The sequence below is a fragment of the Lissotriton helveticus genome, chromosome 9 (genome assembly GCF_964261635.1).
Source record: "Lissotriton helveticus chromosome 9, aLisHel1.1, whole genome shotgun sequence".
Lineage (NCBI taxonomy): Eukaryota > Metazoa > Chordata > Amphibia > Caudata > Salamandridae > Lissotriton > Lissotriton helveticus.
This window is the reverse complement of record NC_136070.1, coordinates 537,906,193-537,921,830: the sequence shown is the minus strand read 5'-3', so window position 1 is coordinate 537,921,830 and position 15,638 is coordinate 537,906,193. Positions and strand designations below refer to the sequence as shown.

At 48.5% G+C, this 15,638-nt stretch overlaps 1 protein-coding gene across 1 annotated transcript in view; it reads right to left on the bottom strand.

The window, feature by feature from the left end:
- COQ8B (coenzyme Q8B) overlaps positions 1–15,638 on the bottom strand; it is a 109,461-nt gene that overhangs the window by 9,704 nt on the left and 84,119 nt on the right. The gene's annotated exons all lie outside the window — the stretch shown is intronic.

Below are 15,638 nucleotides of genomic sequence, written 5' to 3'. Positions count from 1 at the left end.
ATAAGCTCACATTCGCCGATAGGCATCTTGGCACTGAATAACAGATGTTTATTGTTACTCAACTCAATGGAACTCGTTTTATCAATCCCAAAAGGATGAAAGGCTGAGTGGACCCGCCGGGATTTGAGCCTGTGACCATAAGGTCAAACACAGGCCCCTACAGTGGATGCATTAGTTCACTAAGCCACCAGACCCAGCTCCTAATGCCAGACATTACTAGTTTGACTTGGGAGCAGACATCAATAAAATACTTAGGATTTCAAATTTATAGATCTGAAACAGATTTAGTGGAAGACAACATAGTGGCCACCCTGGACGAGATGAACACTGGGTTAGTCTTCTGGACACTCCCTGTGTCAGGGGCTGGAACAGTAGCAATCGCTATAATAGTCGTGTTACCAAGAATTCTATATTACTTTGCTGCGCTGCCAGTGGTGGTAACCAGAGGGAGATTTCGAGAAGTAGATAGCCTACTTACGGATCTAATCTGAGGTCAAAAAAGACAGAGCGGCATTACTGAAATGTCAACTCCCAAAAATTAAAGTTGATTGGCCCAATTTTTAGACTTATTCCCCTGCGGCACAGCTCTAATGAGCTACTAGATGAGTGGCAGAACAGACTAATGGAGAGGGAGGAACTATGGTATGTTGCTGCAGCTGTTGACAGAGCTCCTGCTTGACCTAAACAGGAAAGGACTAGAATGCTAAGGATCTTTATAAGTGATTAGGCTCTGTTGGGTAGGGAGCTTAAAGCAAATGTGAACATTAGTCCCCTTACTCACCAAATATTTCATTAAAGTATTTCAATGCATTAACACACGCAGGTCATTGGAAGAGAAATGGATGGATGGAATATGGAAATGCAAGGATAGGTGATTTATTCAGATATGTAAACGTCTCAGTTACGAAGACTCAAGGACAGGATTTGGCCTTCCTGCAGGACCGTTTTTCCTATATGGGGCACTAACGGCATCCGTGGAAAACATACAAGTGAACCCATTGTAAACAGAGGAATTCATACTATAAACTCTACCACTGGCACACAAGTCTATAACATTGCTTTGTCAGGTGCTGAGACGTGACATTGTTACACCCTTGGATTCCCTAAGGGACACATGGGCAGAGGATATTCAAAAGCCAATTGTGGATGCAGAGTAAGGAAAAATGTTGGAAAATGCCTCTAAAATTTCCCAAAATGCACATTTTAAATTGATGCATTTTTATTTCATTTACAGAGCGTATTTCACACCAATAAATTCTTTCAAGCGCAGGCAACATGCCTTTGATGTGGGGAACTCGGACGGAAATGTATCGCATGATTTGGGTCTGTTCTAGCCTTGCCACACATTTGTATGATATCATTACATTTATTAGCGTCCAGCGGCTTCCCTTTGTCGTCTTCCCTCGAGGATCCAGACTTCAGAGCCCGACGAGACCCGGATTCCCAGACCTCTCCGACCTCTACCTACATCTACAGCAAAGCTGAGACCCGTGGGTGCGACGAGACACGTGGGACCGGCCATCTTGGAAGAAACTGCACTTCGCTTCCAGCACGACTCCCGAGGTAAACTCGACCAAGTGCTTTGGGGACCGAGAAGCCCCAGCCCCGAGCAGCCCCTGCACCGAAGATCAGCCCTCCAGCATCCACGAGATCTGCGTGGGGCCCTTCTGCTTGCTTGCTGCTCGACGCGTTGTCTGGTCACTTGCCGGCTGGCTAGTGGCCTCCTAGACGACGAACCTTTGAATCTTTGCTGCTGGTCTGGTTGCTCCAGACTGGCCCTTGCTCCCTTCCAAAAGAGGGGCTCCCCGGACTCTCCTAGTCCGCACCAGACGCTTTCTTCGCTCACCGCGTGGGTTGCCTTTGCCAAGGCCTGTTGACGCCGATTCCGGATCCAACACCGCCGACAGCGAGAGCCTGCGTGGGACAGCTCGTGCCTCCATCCTGGTCGTCGAAGACACCTCCTGGTCCACGTGGCTGCAGAGTCAAGCGTCCACTCTTCACCTGATCGCGACGACGACATCTGGTTCCTTCCTGGTTCCACTCCAGTCACTGACTAGTGACTGTGAACATTGTCCCCTCTGCTTTCAGGTCTCCTTCTTCACCAATCCACCCTTGGATTGCACCGGACATCTTCCTCCTGGTCGCCTGCAGCATCTTTTCTTTCAGGCTCTATAGACTTCAACGCGAGAACCCGACACGACTTCGCACCTATGCACCCGCAGCCCGTGGGTGAGGTAACGAGAGCATTTCGGTGCTCAAGGGTAGTTTAACTGTCCAAGTGTCCAGTTCCACAGTCGTTTTAGTCCTACCTAGTCAGGATTGTCCGAACTCACCTTTAACTTGAACTGTACTGTCCAGAGACGTTGTTACGCATCTCGCGTGTGAGTTCACACTCTGCACACGCGTTCCGTGGGCCTCCTATTACTTACCTAGTGTTAGTGTAGCGTGGTCCCAACGATCCCACAGCCTCTGGACAGCTCCATTCCTTCTATTGACTTTCACATTCCACTTGGGGGGGGGTTATGTAGGAAGGTGGATATCTGACTATGGTTACCCCTAACTTTTTGCCTGGTATTTTGCTGGTTTTTGACTTAGTTGGCCTGGGATCCTGCTATTCAGGACCCCAGGCTTCCTGCTCTCTCTGTTAAAATGGACTCCATGTGCCCTAGGTACATATCTAATTGGATACTGAGTCACCTTATCAGTCCCTGTACAGTATACCTTAGGTATCCAGGGCATAGGTGTACCCAGGGCCTACCAGGGGCTGAAGCATGTATTATGCCACCCCTGGCTGGCCATCCAAAACTGACACAACTGGCTGCAAGACAGCTGGCGCAAGGTGGTGTAATCACCCTTTGCTATAGATATAGTATACCTATATCTAAACCTAAAATGGACACATATATTCCTATCAGTCACTCCTATGGAAGGCCTTATCAATCCTGAAGGCAGAGTGCTTGGAATTATGTGAGATGGTGCTCTGGCATGAGCTGAGCCCGTTTGCGGCTTGCGGAACCAAGTCCTTATAGCTGTTCCATGATAACGCTATACCATATACTCTTAAGTGCATTATAATCCTCGCGGTTAAATGCTAACTCTGGTATAACATTATCAAAACATGTCGAGGAAGGTGTCATACGATTTGGAATACTACCCCCTCGCCAATTCTGGCGACGGGGGTAGCATTCCACCCTTCTAGAGGGACACAACATGTATGTAACTGAGAACCCCGGTTAAAGTTAACTCGAGCCTTGGCATCACAAAATGGATGCTGCCACCACAGACACAAGTCTGACCTCCTGCTGCTGGGAGTCCTTCCAGCGAGGGTGGTTTGGACAAAGGGTTTCCTGCCTTGGGAGGTGCTAGCACCACCCCAGACAGGATTTTGTGTATTGAGGTAGGGAGGCCTGAAAGGAATGAGACATGCCCGGGGCACACAAGGTGTCCTGTGCATACACCGGTTCAAACCAGTTGCTGGGGCATCCCTGCCCCAGCCCTGGCGGGAAACCGGACAAAGGATAGGGGGTGTAACCACCCCCCTTCCTGGTCCCACCCAGGGGAGGGACCTAGTCAGTAGTGCAGCCCCCTTTAGCAGGATAAAGGTAGGAGCTGGTCCCATTCCAGATTAGATTAATCCTGAACTACTCTACAAGAAGAAACTCTGGACTTCGACGTTCTGCTCCACAGAAGACTGAAGAAAATTTCCCTTGTGGGCAAGGAGTGTCCACCCTGCAACTGCAGGCACCACCAAGCGTCCAGCGGCTTCCCTTTGTCGTCTTCCCTCGAGGATCCAGACTTCAGAGCCCGACGAGACCCGGATTCCCAGACCTCTCCGACCTCTACCTACATCTACAGCAAAGCTAAGACCCGTGGGTGCGACGAGACACGTGGGACCGGCCATCTTGGAAGAAACTGCACTTCGCTTCCAGCACGACTCCCGAGGTAAACTCGACCAAGTGCTTTGGGGACGGAGAAGCCCCAGCCCCGAGCAGCCCCTGCACCGAAGATCAGCCGTCCAGCATCCACGAGATCTGCGTGGGGCCCTTCTGCTTGTTTGCTGCTCGACGCGTTGTCTGGTCACTTGCCGGCTGGCTAGTGGCCTCCTAGACGACGAACCTTTGAATCTTTGCTGCTGGTCTGGTTGCTCCAGACTGGCCCTTGCTCCCTTCCAAAAGAGGGGCACCTCGGACTCTCCTAGTCCGCACCAGACGCTTCCTTCACTCACCGCGTGGGTTGCCTTTGCCAAGGCCTGTTGACGCCGATTCTGGATCCAACACCGCCGACAGCGAGAGCCTGCGTGGGACAGCACGTGCCTCCATCCTGGTCGTCGAAGACACCTCCTGGTCCACGTGGCTGCAGAGTCAAGCGTCCACTCTTCACCTGATCGCGACGACGACATCTGGTTCCTTCCTGGTTCCACTCCAGTCACTGGCTAGTGACTGTGAACATTGTCCCCTCTGCTTTCAGGTCTCCTTCTTCACCAATCCACCCTTGGATTGCACCGGACATCTTCCTCCTGGTCGCCTGCAGCATCTTTTCTTTCAGGCTCCATAGACTTCAACACGAGAACCCGACACGACTTCGCACCTATGCACCCGCTGCCCGTGGGTGAGGTAACAAGAGCATTTCGGTGCTCAAGGGTAGTTTAACTGTCCAAGTGTCCAGTTCCACAGTCGTTTTAGTCCTACCTAGTCAGGATTGTCCGTACTCACCTTTAACTTGAACTGTACTGTCCATAGACGTTGTTACGCATCTCGCGTGTGAGTTCACACTCTGCACACGCGTTCCGTGGGCCTCCTATTACTTACCTAGTGTTAGTGTAGCGTGGTCCCAACGATCCCACAGCCTCTGGAAAGCTCCATTCCTTCTATTGACTTTCACATTCCACTTACTTAGTATATGGTTTGTCGTGCCCCTAGGGCACCATTGTAATTTTGTGCAACTTATCGTATTTTTCAGAAGAGATTGTCATGTGCTTAGCCCTCTGACCTCATAAAGAGTTCAGAGGTGTTTGTTATTAATAAATATACTGTTTATTTTCATAACAACCTGTGTGGTGTCCTTTCATCTGGTATTCAAGGGGTTATATTGTGGTAAAACAGCTGGCTTAACATGCCAAAAGAGTTTAGCCTAAGACTGCTTTGTCCATGCTACCATTAGGATAGCTGGTCTATAAGGTTGACTTACAACCAATCACCATAAGGGTTGTTTGGACTGATACAAGGTGATCAGTAGAACTAGTGAGCATCATATATCAGGCCAACTTCTCACACTACTTACCAGTATGCATCTGTTCTTGGCATGTAGGGCTGCTGACATTCATATCTATAGCATAGAGTCTTCGAAGTATCACGAGATAGGTGGCTCCTCCCCTGGACTACAGTGCGCATGGGCATCGACTCCATCCCCAGATTGTTTTTAGCCATTGTGGCGAAGATGGAGTGTAACAGTGTGAGCGATGACCATGCTAAGAGTAAGTGTAAATTCTGCAGCCGCTACAGGCGCCGGGGAGGAGGGCGGGCGATATGAATGTCAGCAGCCCTACATGCCAAGAACAGATGCATACTGGTAAGTAGCATATTCAGTTCGAGGCATGTGGGCTGCTGAATTCATATCTATAGCATAGAATACATAGCAGTCCCTCCATTATTGGCGGCCGCCCGTGCCAGCTGCAGATGTTTGAAAAAGTGTCTATAGAACAGCCTGCCCTACAGCTGCTTGGAGTGCACATCTACACAGTAGTGTTTAGTAAATGTGTGTGGGGTAGACCATGTGGCTGCTCTACAAATGTCTTCCAAAGGGATATTAAGCCATGGAGGCCCCCAACTTGCGGGTGGAGTGGGCTCTGGGGGGGACCGTTAAAGTGAGCTTAGCTTTTTGATAACAAATCTGAATACACTTAACGATCCACCTGGCTATACCTGCTTTGGAAATGGGGTTGCCCTTGTGTTGGGCAGAAAAGGCAACAAAGAGTTGTTTCGTCTTCCTAAAATCTTTGGTCCTATCAATGTAGTACATCAAAGCTCGTTTGAGGTCAAGAGTGTGGAGCATTCTTTCGGCCACTGTCTCTGGGTTTTGAAAGAGCACAGGTAGTTCAATAGTCTGATTGACGTGGAACTGTGTAACTACTTTAGGAAGGAATTTAGGGTTAGTGCGCAGCACCACCCTGTTTGAGTGAATCTGTATGAATGGCTCCTGTACAGTTAGCTCCAGGAGTTCACTTACACGTCGCAGCGACGTGATGGCTATTAGGAAAGCCACTTTCCATGTTAAGAACTGAACCTCACACGAATGCAGAGACTCAAAAGGTGGGCCCATCAGCCTGGTGAGGACCACATTAAGGTTCCATACAGGAGCTGGTGGGGTCCTGGGAGGAATGACTCGTTTCAACCCTTCCAGAAAAGCCTTAACGGCAGGCACTCTGAAAACCGAGAGACGCTGCCTGTTTTGGAGATAAGCCGCTATGGCGGATAAGTGTATCCGAATGGAAGCATATGCTGGATTGCATTTGTAAAGATGTAACAAATAACAAATGATGTTGTGAGTAGATGCATCTAGCGGGTTGATGTTGTGTTCTGCACAGTAAATGACAAACCGCTTCCATTTTGCTGCATAGCAAGCTCTGGTGGTGGGCTTCCTCGCCTCCCGTATGATATCCATGCAGTCGGGAGGCAAGTTAAGGCAGCCAAATTCTAAGACTTCAGGAGCCAGATCGCCAGGTTGAGCTGTTGCGGATCTGGATGCTGAATGTCACCATGGCTCTGCGTCAAAAACCTGGGTGTGAGGTGTAGCCTTTGATGCGGTACCACGGAGAGTTCTAGAAACGTGGTGTACTATGTTTGGCGTGCCCACGTTGGAGCAACCAGGATGAGTGTCATCGAGTGTTGCTTTAGCTTTCGTGCCACCAGCGGTAGGAGAGGTGCTGGGGGAAAAGAGTACGCAAATCTGCCTGACCAGTTCAACCATATCGCATTGCCCTGCGACTGTGGGTGCGGGAACCTGGCGGCAAAGCTTTGGCATTTAGTGTTTTCCCTTGTGGCGAACAGGTCTATCTCTGGATGACCCCACTGCTGGAAGTACGGGCGGAGTACTGATGGATGTATCTCCCACTCGTGCATCTGGTAGCTGTAGCTGAGCAGATCCGCCATCTGATTGTCCTTGCCCGGGAGGTGTTCCGCCATGAGGAAGATGTTCCTCTGAATGGCCCACTTCTACATGCTCTGAGCCAGATGAGACAACTGTGGAGAGTGTGTACCTCCCTGCTGTTGAATGTAGTACATGGCCGTCATGTTGTCCGTCCGGATCAACACGACTTTGTTGCACAGATGTACCTTGAATGCCTTCAGTGCCATGAAGATTGCCATCAGTTCTAGGTAGTTGATGTGCATCTTCTTTTGCTGCGTTGTCCATAGTCCCTGCACCGTGTAGTGGAGTACATGAGCTCCCCATCCCTGGAGAGATGCGTCCGTCGTCAGGATAATCTGTGGCACAGGCTCCTGGAACGGTCGGCCCTTGCAAAGGTTGTGTGGATTCCACCAATGCAGAGAGCTGTATGCCCGACCGGTCACCAACACTAGGTCGTTCAACTGTCCTTGAGCCTGAGTCCACTATTGAGCCAAGCATTCTTGGAGCGGACGCATATGTAGCCTCGCGTGCGGGACTATGAAGATGCAGGAGGCCATCATGCCTATCAACTGCATGAACACTCTTGCTGGAAGCGAGTGTTGCGGTCTGAACTTCTGGATCAGTGACTGAATGCTGTCGATCCCCACAGAATTTGGCTGAGCTGTGGCAGCCAGAGTATCTATCGTCGCGCCCAGATACTGCTGCACATGGGCTGGCTGAAGGTGCGACTTCGGATAATTCAGTGAGAATCCCAGATCGTGAAGAAGGTGAATGGTGTGGGACATGTTGGCGGCGCACTGCTGTGCCGACTTTGCTTGGACAAGCCAGTCGTCCAGATAAGGGAAGACGTGAACGTTCTGCCTCCTGAGGTGCGCAGCCACTGTCGCCAGGCATTTTGTGAACACCCTGGGCGCTGTGGTCACCCCGAAAGGGAGGACCTTGAATTGATAATGCTGATTCTGAATGTTGAATCTGAGGTATTTTCTGTGTGATGGATGTAGTGGGTTGTGAAAATATGCATCCTTGAGATCCAAGGTTGCGAGGAAGTCTCCCTGATTGAGCAACGGAAGAACCTGCTGCAGCGTCAGCATGTGAACATTTTCTGAGAGAATATACTGATTTAGGGGCCTGAGGTCCAGTATGGGTCTGAGAGACCGTCCTTCTTCGGGACTAAGAAGTACAGGGAGTACACTCCTGTGCCTTCTTCCTCCACCGGCACGAGCTCGATTGCCCCTTTTTGCAGCATGACGAGTACCTCCTGCTGCAATAAGTGCAAATGCTCTGTGGACATAGGACGGTGTTTTGGTGGCAAGTTGGGTGGAGTGGATGTTAACTCCAGACAATAACCGTACTGGATAAGTTTTCTGACCCACCTGTCTGTGGTGATGGATTTCCAGACTGGCAGGAACTGCTGCAGTCTCCCCCCGACAGGTGTTGCATGGTCGGGGGGCAGTGACAGGGCGTCACTGTTTGTTGGTGGCGGAGGAGCGGGAGTTGTTGTTTCCACGACCTCTGCCCTTGGTGCTGTTGCCCCGATAGCCGCCTCTACTCTGCTTGGTGTAAGAGGACTGCGCCCCACCTTTAGTGTATTGTGTTTGCTGGGACATCTGGCCTCTGGAAACACCTCTATTGCTTGAGCGACGAAAAGTATTGCCCCGAAACTGTTGGGACTGGAGAGCCCCCATGGACTTTGCAGTCTCGGTATCCTTCTTTATTTTTTCCAGGGTGGTATCCACCTCAGGACCAAATAATGTATCAGGGTTTACAGGCTGATTGAGGATGGTGGTTTGTATCTCCGGCTTGAACCCGGAGATTCTGAGCCAGGCCTGACGTCGCAACATGACACTTGTGTTAATGGCCCTTGCCGCGGTGTCCGCCACGTCCAGTGCACATTTAATAGAAGCGGAGCTTCCCTTCTTGAATGAGCATCTCCGCTGCCTCTTTATACTGATCTGGTAGATGTTGTAACAGGGTCTCTAGTGCATCATAGTGTGCCCTGTCATATCTGGCCAAGAGTGCCTGAGTGTTTGAAATACGCCAGATATTGGCCGCTTGAGCCGCCACCCTCTTCCCTGATGCTTCTAGCACTTTAGTTTCCTTGTCAGGGGGAGGAGCATCACCAGTGGTCTGTGAATTTGCCCTCTTTCGGGCATTAGAAACAACCAGAGAGTCCAATGGCAACTGGCCCTTGATGTAGGTAGGGTCGCCAAGTGCCGGCTTATACTTTTTTTCAATCCTAGGGTTGATAACCCTGGCACGTGTGGGTTCTTTAAAAATGTCCGCAGCATGTTTCAGAACCCCTTTTAGCATTGGGAGAGTCTTGACAGTCTTTTCTGCTGTGGAAAAGGTATCAAAGAGGAAGTCCACTTCAATAGGGTCAGCATGCAGCTGGACGTCGTGGTTTTTAGCCGCCCTCTCAATTAGAGCATTAAATGCTGCAGAATCCTCAGTAGGAGATGTTTTGACATTGTACACCTGAGTGTCCGGGGCAGTTTGCTGATCCCCTGGGTCCCCTGCATCTGCCCAAGAGTCCTGGTGATCCTCAGGATCAGTGTTGGCAGGGAAGTTATACTCCTCATCATCACCTTCCCCAGCCTCCACATCTGAATAAGTGGGTGAGGGTGTAGCAACTGTTCGAGTCCGTGGAGCAATTGGCTCAACCAGAACCGGGGAATTCGTAGAAGGCTTTTTGCGCTTCAAAGGAATCGCGTAGGACTCCATAGGCTGTGCCGCCGTGATCTTTCTTTTGTAGAGGGTAAGTTTACCGGTGTCGGCGTCGATAAAGTGTTCCGACTGCTCCTCCATCAGGGGTTGTCGATGCTTCGAGCTCCCAAGTGGCTGAGAAGGCTTCGACCCCGTAGACACCTGCACGGACGCGTCGTCGACCGGCCTTGGTGCGAACGCCTTCGGTGCCACCTTCGGCGGTAACGTGAACAGGAGTGGCGCCGAGGACTTTGGCGTTTTGGCAACTTGCTTCGGGGTGGAAGCATCCTTCGGATCGACCGCAGAAGCCTTGTTCCTGATGCGTTGCAATGAGTCCGACACCTGCTTTGTGAAGGATGCGGACGGTTTCGTCGACCCGACAGACGGTCTCGGTCCACCAGCGTGTGCAGACTCGAGCGTCGAAGTCTTGGCTTTCTCCGGCCGATGCGCGGGATCAGCCCTCTTAGGTGCGCCGTGTCCTTCTACTGTGTCGACGGCCTTCGGCGCCGACGGCTTCGGGTCGGCGGCCTTGACAATTGGTTTCGGCGCCCCAGTCTTCGGCTCGACGCCCTTGAGCGATTTGGGCTCGACGCCCTTGACCGACTTTGGCTCGACGCCCTTGGTCGACTTCACCGGGTCGACAGCCTTCTTTGGCTTCGGCTGCCCCGACATGTCGGAAGACGAGGAGGCGGCCAGAGGGACAGACGTCTTCTGTTCCGACGGCGTCTCCATCACTTTGGTTTTCGTCGACACCGAAGCTTTCACTTACGGTTTGACCAACGGCGGCTCCGTAGAAGTGTCCGTAGCCGGGGCCGTGGATCTGGGTGTAAGGTCTTGGGTAAGGCCATGTGGCGATCCCTCGACCTGAGCCTTAGTTATTGTTCGAACGGGGCATAGCTCGTCGCCTGAGCTATCTTCTGTGGCCCCATAGGCCTCATTGTCGTCTCCTACCTCGTCGACGACTTCTTCTGTATCGAGCACTTCGACGTCTGCGTCGTAGTTGTAGTCGATCTCCTCCGCTGGAGTTGAAATCGTCTCCTGATCTTCTGGCTCGTCTGCTTCTTCCCTCTCGAAGATGTTCACCGGTGCCGGGGCCGACTGCTGGGCCTCCAGGCGCGCCATGCGCCGAAGTCGAATCGTCTTCTTGGATCGAAAACGGGAACAAGCCATACAGTTGGCTTTATCGTGATCCGGCGAGAGGCACTTGTTGCACACCGGGTGGACGTCGATGTGGGGATACTTCGATCCGCACACGGGACATTTCTTGAACGGGCTCCGTTCCATGATGTCGTCGAAAGTCTGGTTGCGTTGACTGGGCCTCGAGCACCGAAGAGCCACGCGACTCCTCTGGATGTCCGACTCGGGAACTGAGCCGGAACAGATCTGGGCACCGAACGTTAGACAATACCGACGGTATAGGAAAAGGCCTTCGGGCCTTATCAAAAGTCTATATCGATTCCGAACTGGAGATATCGAATATACATCCGAACCCAATGGCGGAAAAAAACAATCTGGGGATGGAGTCGATGCCCATGCGCACTGTAGTCCAGGGGAGGAGCCACCTATCTCGTGATACTTCGAAGACTCTATGCTATAGATATGAATTCAGCAGCCCACATGCCTCGAACATAATGACAACCCAAGAAATGTGAATCCTTGAGATATATCCCCAAACCCCAAAATGTAGACTGGTGTCCAAATTCATAGACCTGTGTTTGATTTTGACAAAGGGACAGATAAAAATAGGGTGGAAATGATCTAAACCTCCGAAATTTAGGGCAGAATATGGAACTATATTGTTGCTGCCAGATGCCAAAAGAGGACAAGGAAAATTGGATTTTGCTAAAGCATGGGAGCGTAAATTTGGATTTAATACATGTGGATGATGACACTGGTGGAAGCCACACCTTACCCGCGGTCAATTAAGCCTGACCAGGGAAGTGAACGAAAGGAGAGGGATTTCCAAACATAAAAGTAGACACCAATGGCCTCTCTGTGTCCAGTGGGATACTCAATCATTATGCAGTATTTGACTTTCTTTTACATGCTCCGTGCCCCCCCACTACTCTACATTGTAGATTTGCTCCATATAAAATATGTAAAACAATGGGTCCATGTTCGATCTCCGCAGTTGGTTGATGGTTTGTTTAGTTTTGCATTTATGCATTGCGTTAACACATTTGTAAGTTGTACTAGTACTACCAGTAAGAGTGGAAAGACGAACAGAGGATTACAAAAAATTAAATTCCACATATAATAGGCTCAATTAATAGAGAGAAATGGTATATAGTCTCATATACAGACAATAAGATGCAGAATGGTTCCAAATTGGCATACAGCTCTTTACATCTCATATCCTTTGTCTGATGCCCCAACACAGCAATGATTTATATATACCAGATGTAAATAGTAAGAGTATTACCTGAAATAATGGTAAAAATGTTTGTAAAAAATAAAAATAAAAAAATAAAAATAGGTGGTCTCAGTGTTCTATTGAAGGTGAAATGAATGCCTGCTGAGAACTGAAGGCGGTACCACTCCTTGAAGGATTAAGTAGTCTTAGAAGCCTCTGAAGGCACAAGGCTAGACTAGGCTAACATGATCTCATTCCTCAGGGAATGATCAACCAAGGATTCTCCACTCAGAACCCAACACTGCATTAGGTCCTGGTGGTTAGGATTAGACTAAAATTTGTCTACCACCATGACATTACTCAGATGAGAAAATTATATAGGTTGGGATAGCAAAAGACATTCTGCTTTCACAGTAAGGTCGTCTCTAGAGCCAAGATCTTAGCAAAGACCCATACAGTGGCCCTGAGGCCAAAATGGAAGGGGTCTTGTTTTTTTAGTGTTGGTTTCCACAGAAGTGAAATTGAATTTCGACAATTCTGCAAAATTTGATTCTACATACCATGGAAGGAAAAAAGGCCACACTGTACGCAAACTCTTTGGTTTGTTTAATTCAAGCCGTTCTCCCGGTAGTAAACATGTCCAGAGAGGCACAGATGAAATGCCCCGTTCCTGAGGTTTCTCTGAATCTCGGTCTCCAGGGAGAACCCCTCAATGGGGCCCAAACTACAAAAAACACCCAAAGATCCATCAGTTTCTCAGCTTGACCTGCAGAATGAATACGGGCACATTTTGTACCAGATCTCACTCCAGAGACCAATTTTAAAAAAAGAGGAATTTGCTTGTTCCGCGAAATAGTATCGCCAGCCCTAGTTGTGAGATTCATGGCCCTTGACTGGCTAATCACACTAATGATTATTGGCCAGACACTGTTGCAAAAGGGCTTTTATCATATCTAGATCATCAGTCCAGATGATGAAAGGAGTTGATTGAGTGAGACTTTGGGGATGCTGACTGGGGCAGCCTGTCTCCAGTGAGGTCCCTTACCCAAAACCACCTTTGAGGTGCAATCAAATCACCTCTACCACTGAAAAAAGCTATCCCTCATCAAAGTCACAACAAGCTCACTGAATCGATGACTCGCAGCAATAACACGCAGGGCCTGAAATCCGGTGTCGTGAAGGATTCAGAGATTGACTCATTGTTAAAAGATGTTAAAAATTCAGAGAAAATACTATCGCTTGCTGTCAAACTAAATCAATGAAAGTTACCCTGAAGCCTGTCAACCTATTACTGTCTGCAGGAGAGGAAGCAATCTAAATGGTGTAATACCAACTTACCCTCTGGCACAAACTCTTTTTAGATAATCAGCCTCATGACCATTTGTTATATTACATTGGTGTTTTATTTAGTGATGAAGCATCCGGATTTTTATTTCCCCTTGCTCCATTTCCCGTTTACTGCTTTCCAATTGCACCAATGAGTAAATAACCCTGTAGATATCAATGGCGCATTCCGAGTGTAGTGGTTTACATCTCACCTTAGATCCTGTGAAAAATCAATGACCATTTGAAAAGGAAATGTGGAAATCCCTTAGCCAAAAACGAGGACAAGTTCTTATGAGCATCTTGTCTTTGAATAAAAACAAACTACCAAGTAACTAACTCGTGAATATGAAGGTCCAAGCACACTGTCCACAACGTTTCCAGAGTTAGATTTTACTAAAACCTGAACTTCAGAGTGAGCAATTTCAGACCATAAAAGTCGGAACATTTCTACACCGTTGACCACACGAGGCATGGACCTCAAATTAGTTAAACATCACTACATAGCTTTTCTTCAAGTCTTTGACCGTGTTAATGAAGTCAAGGGGATCATTATCACGTGTTTCTCTTTTCTTGATATAGCACATATATAAGGAGACTACAGTCAAGTAGAAAGTCAAAGCTGAATTAGCTACGTGTAAGTCATATGCTAGAGATGCACTCAAAAAGCAAAACGACTAAAGGATTTCCTTGTACACCAAACAAAGTTAATGGAAAATATCCTAGAATGCATCCATCATTTATTTGGAATGGTGAGGTACGTCATGCACTAGCCTTTCAAGAACTAGTGTCACAAATTCAGGACTTGTTGGTAAAGCTAGTCCCTCAGCAAGGGAAGAGGAGATTCTAGCTTAGAGAATGTCTAATTATAGACCTAGAGAGATTTCTTCGAGATCTGAGAAACTGAACTGGTGCGCTCACAAAAAGTCAATCACTTTTACTCTTGACCAGTATATCTCATCACCCTCACCATAATGTATAATAAATACACTGTATGAAATCCACAGAGATGGCCTAACCAGCAGTCCAGCTATCAGTCTCCATCTGGAAGAATAGTTGGGTGCAAAAATATCTAATTCTGTGTGGCCCCAGAATCAGATGTTGCGGTTTGCATGCTAGATCAGAACACGGATCCATTATTTTTGCTGAGTGTTGGTATTCAGAAAGTTGGTTTCATTGCCTCTATTCGAGAGGAAATAAATCTTACTGTTGGCCTTTCAAAGTATTCAGCGGGTATTCCCAATCAGCAAGACCGTACTCCTTTTTCCAGTTGATATGCACTTTCGTTGCAACATTAGCACCATCACAAAACTACCTTCTGCTAAATATGAGCACAATTTAAAAAGAAAAGAAAGATGGCTGGTGTGAATTAGGTAAATGACCTTGAAAGACAAGAAAATAGACTTTCAAGTACATCCACACAAAGATGAAGAAAGGAGCAGTGTGAAAACATTACATTTAGGGGCCCTCGAGGAGAAAAGGAGAAAACCCAATGGCAAGATGTCTGATCTGATTGTAGGAATAGCAAGGACTGGCAAAGCCAAAAAGTCCAGCCTAGGCAAGCGTTCCCTTGTTGGGTTTTTTTCCAATCGCATGCGAACATTTGACAAACATAAAAATAATGTAAACATAAAGGAGTGACACAGCAACCATGGGATAGAAGTGCAGTAGACAACACGTTGCTGTGCACATGTGATCAGGCAAAATGCCATCTCCCACAATGCAGAACAGCCAAAGGCTGAAGTGGGTTCATACCCTGGCCGTGCTATATGCTGTGGTGGGCGGAAGCAAAATGTTAATCACAGTCATGAGTGAGTTTTCCTCACAGAAACCAATAGAAATGGGATAGAGAAACTGTAGAATTTACTAACTAGTAAAGCTTCACCGATGTCATGGATACATGGGCCCTCCAGAAGGACAACTAAACTTCATGAATTCCAAACTGGAGTTTGCAGATGGCACCAACCTTGGTGGTTACGTTAGAACATCCAACTTTACCTGATAGAATAACAAATAAAGAATGGCTCTTCTCCATCTTCCAAAAGCCTCTACCCGCCCTTTGGGAATATTATGGGCTGTGATTTTTGGCAAGGGTCAAGCAAAGGCAATGAGGCCATCTCTGCAGGAGACCATC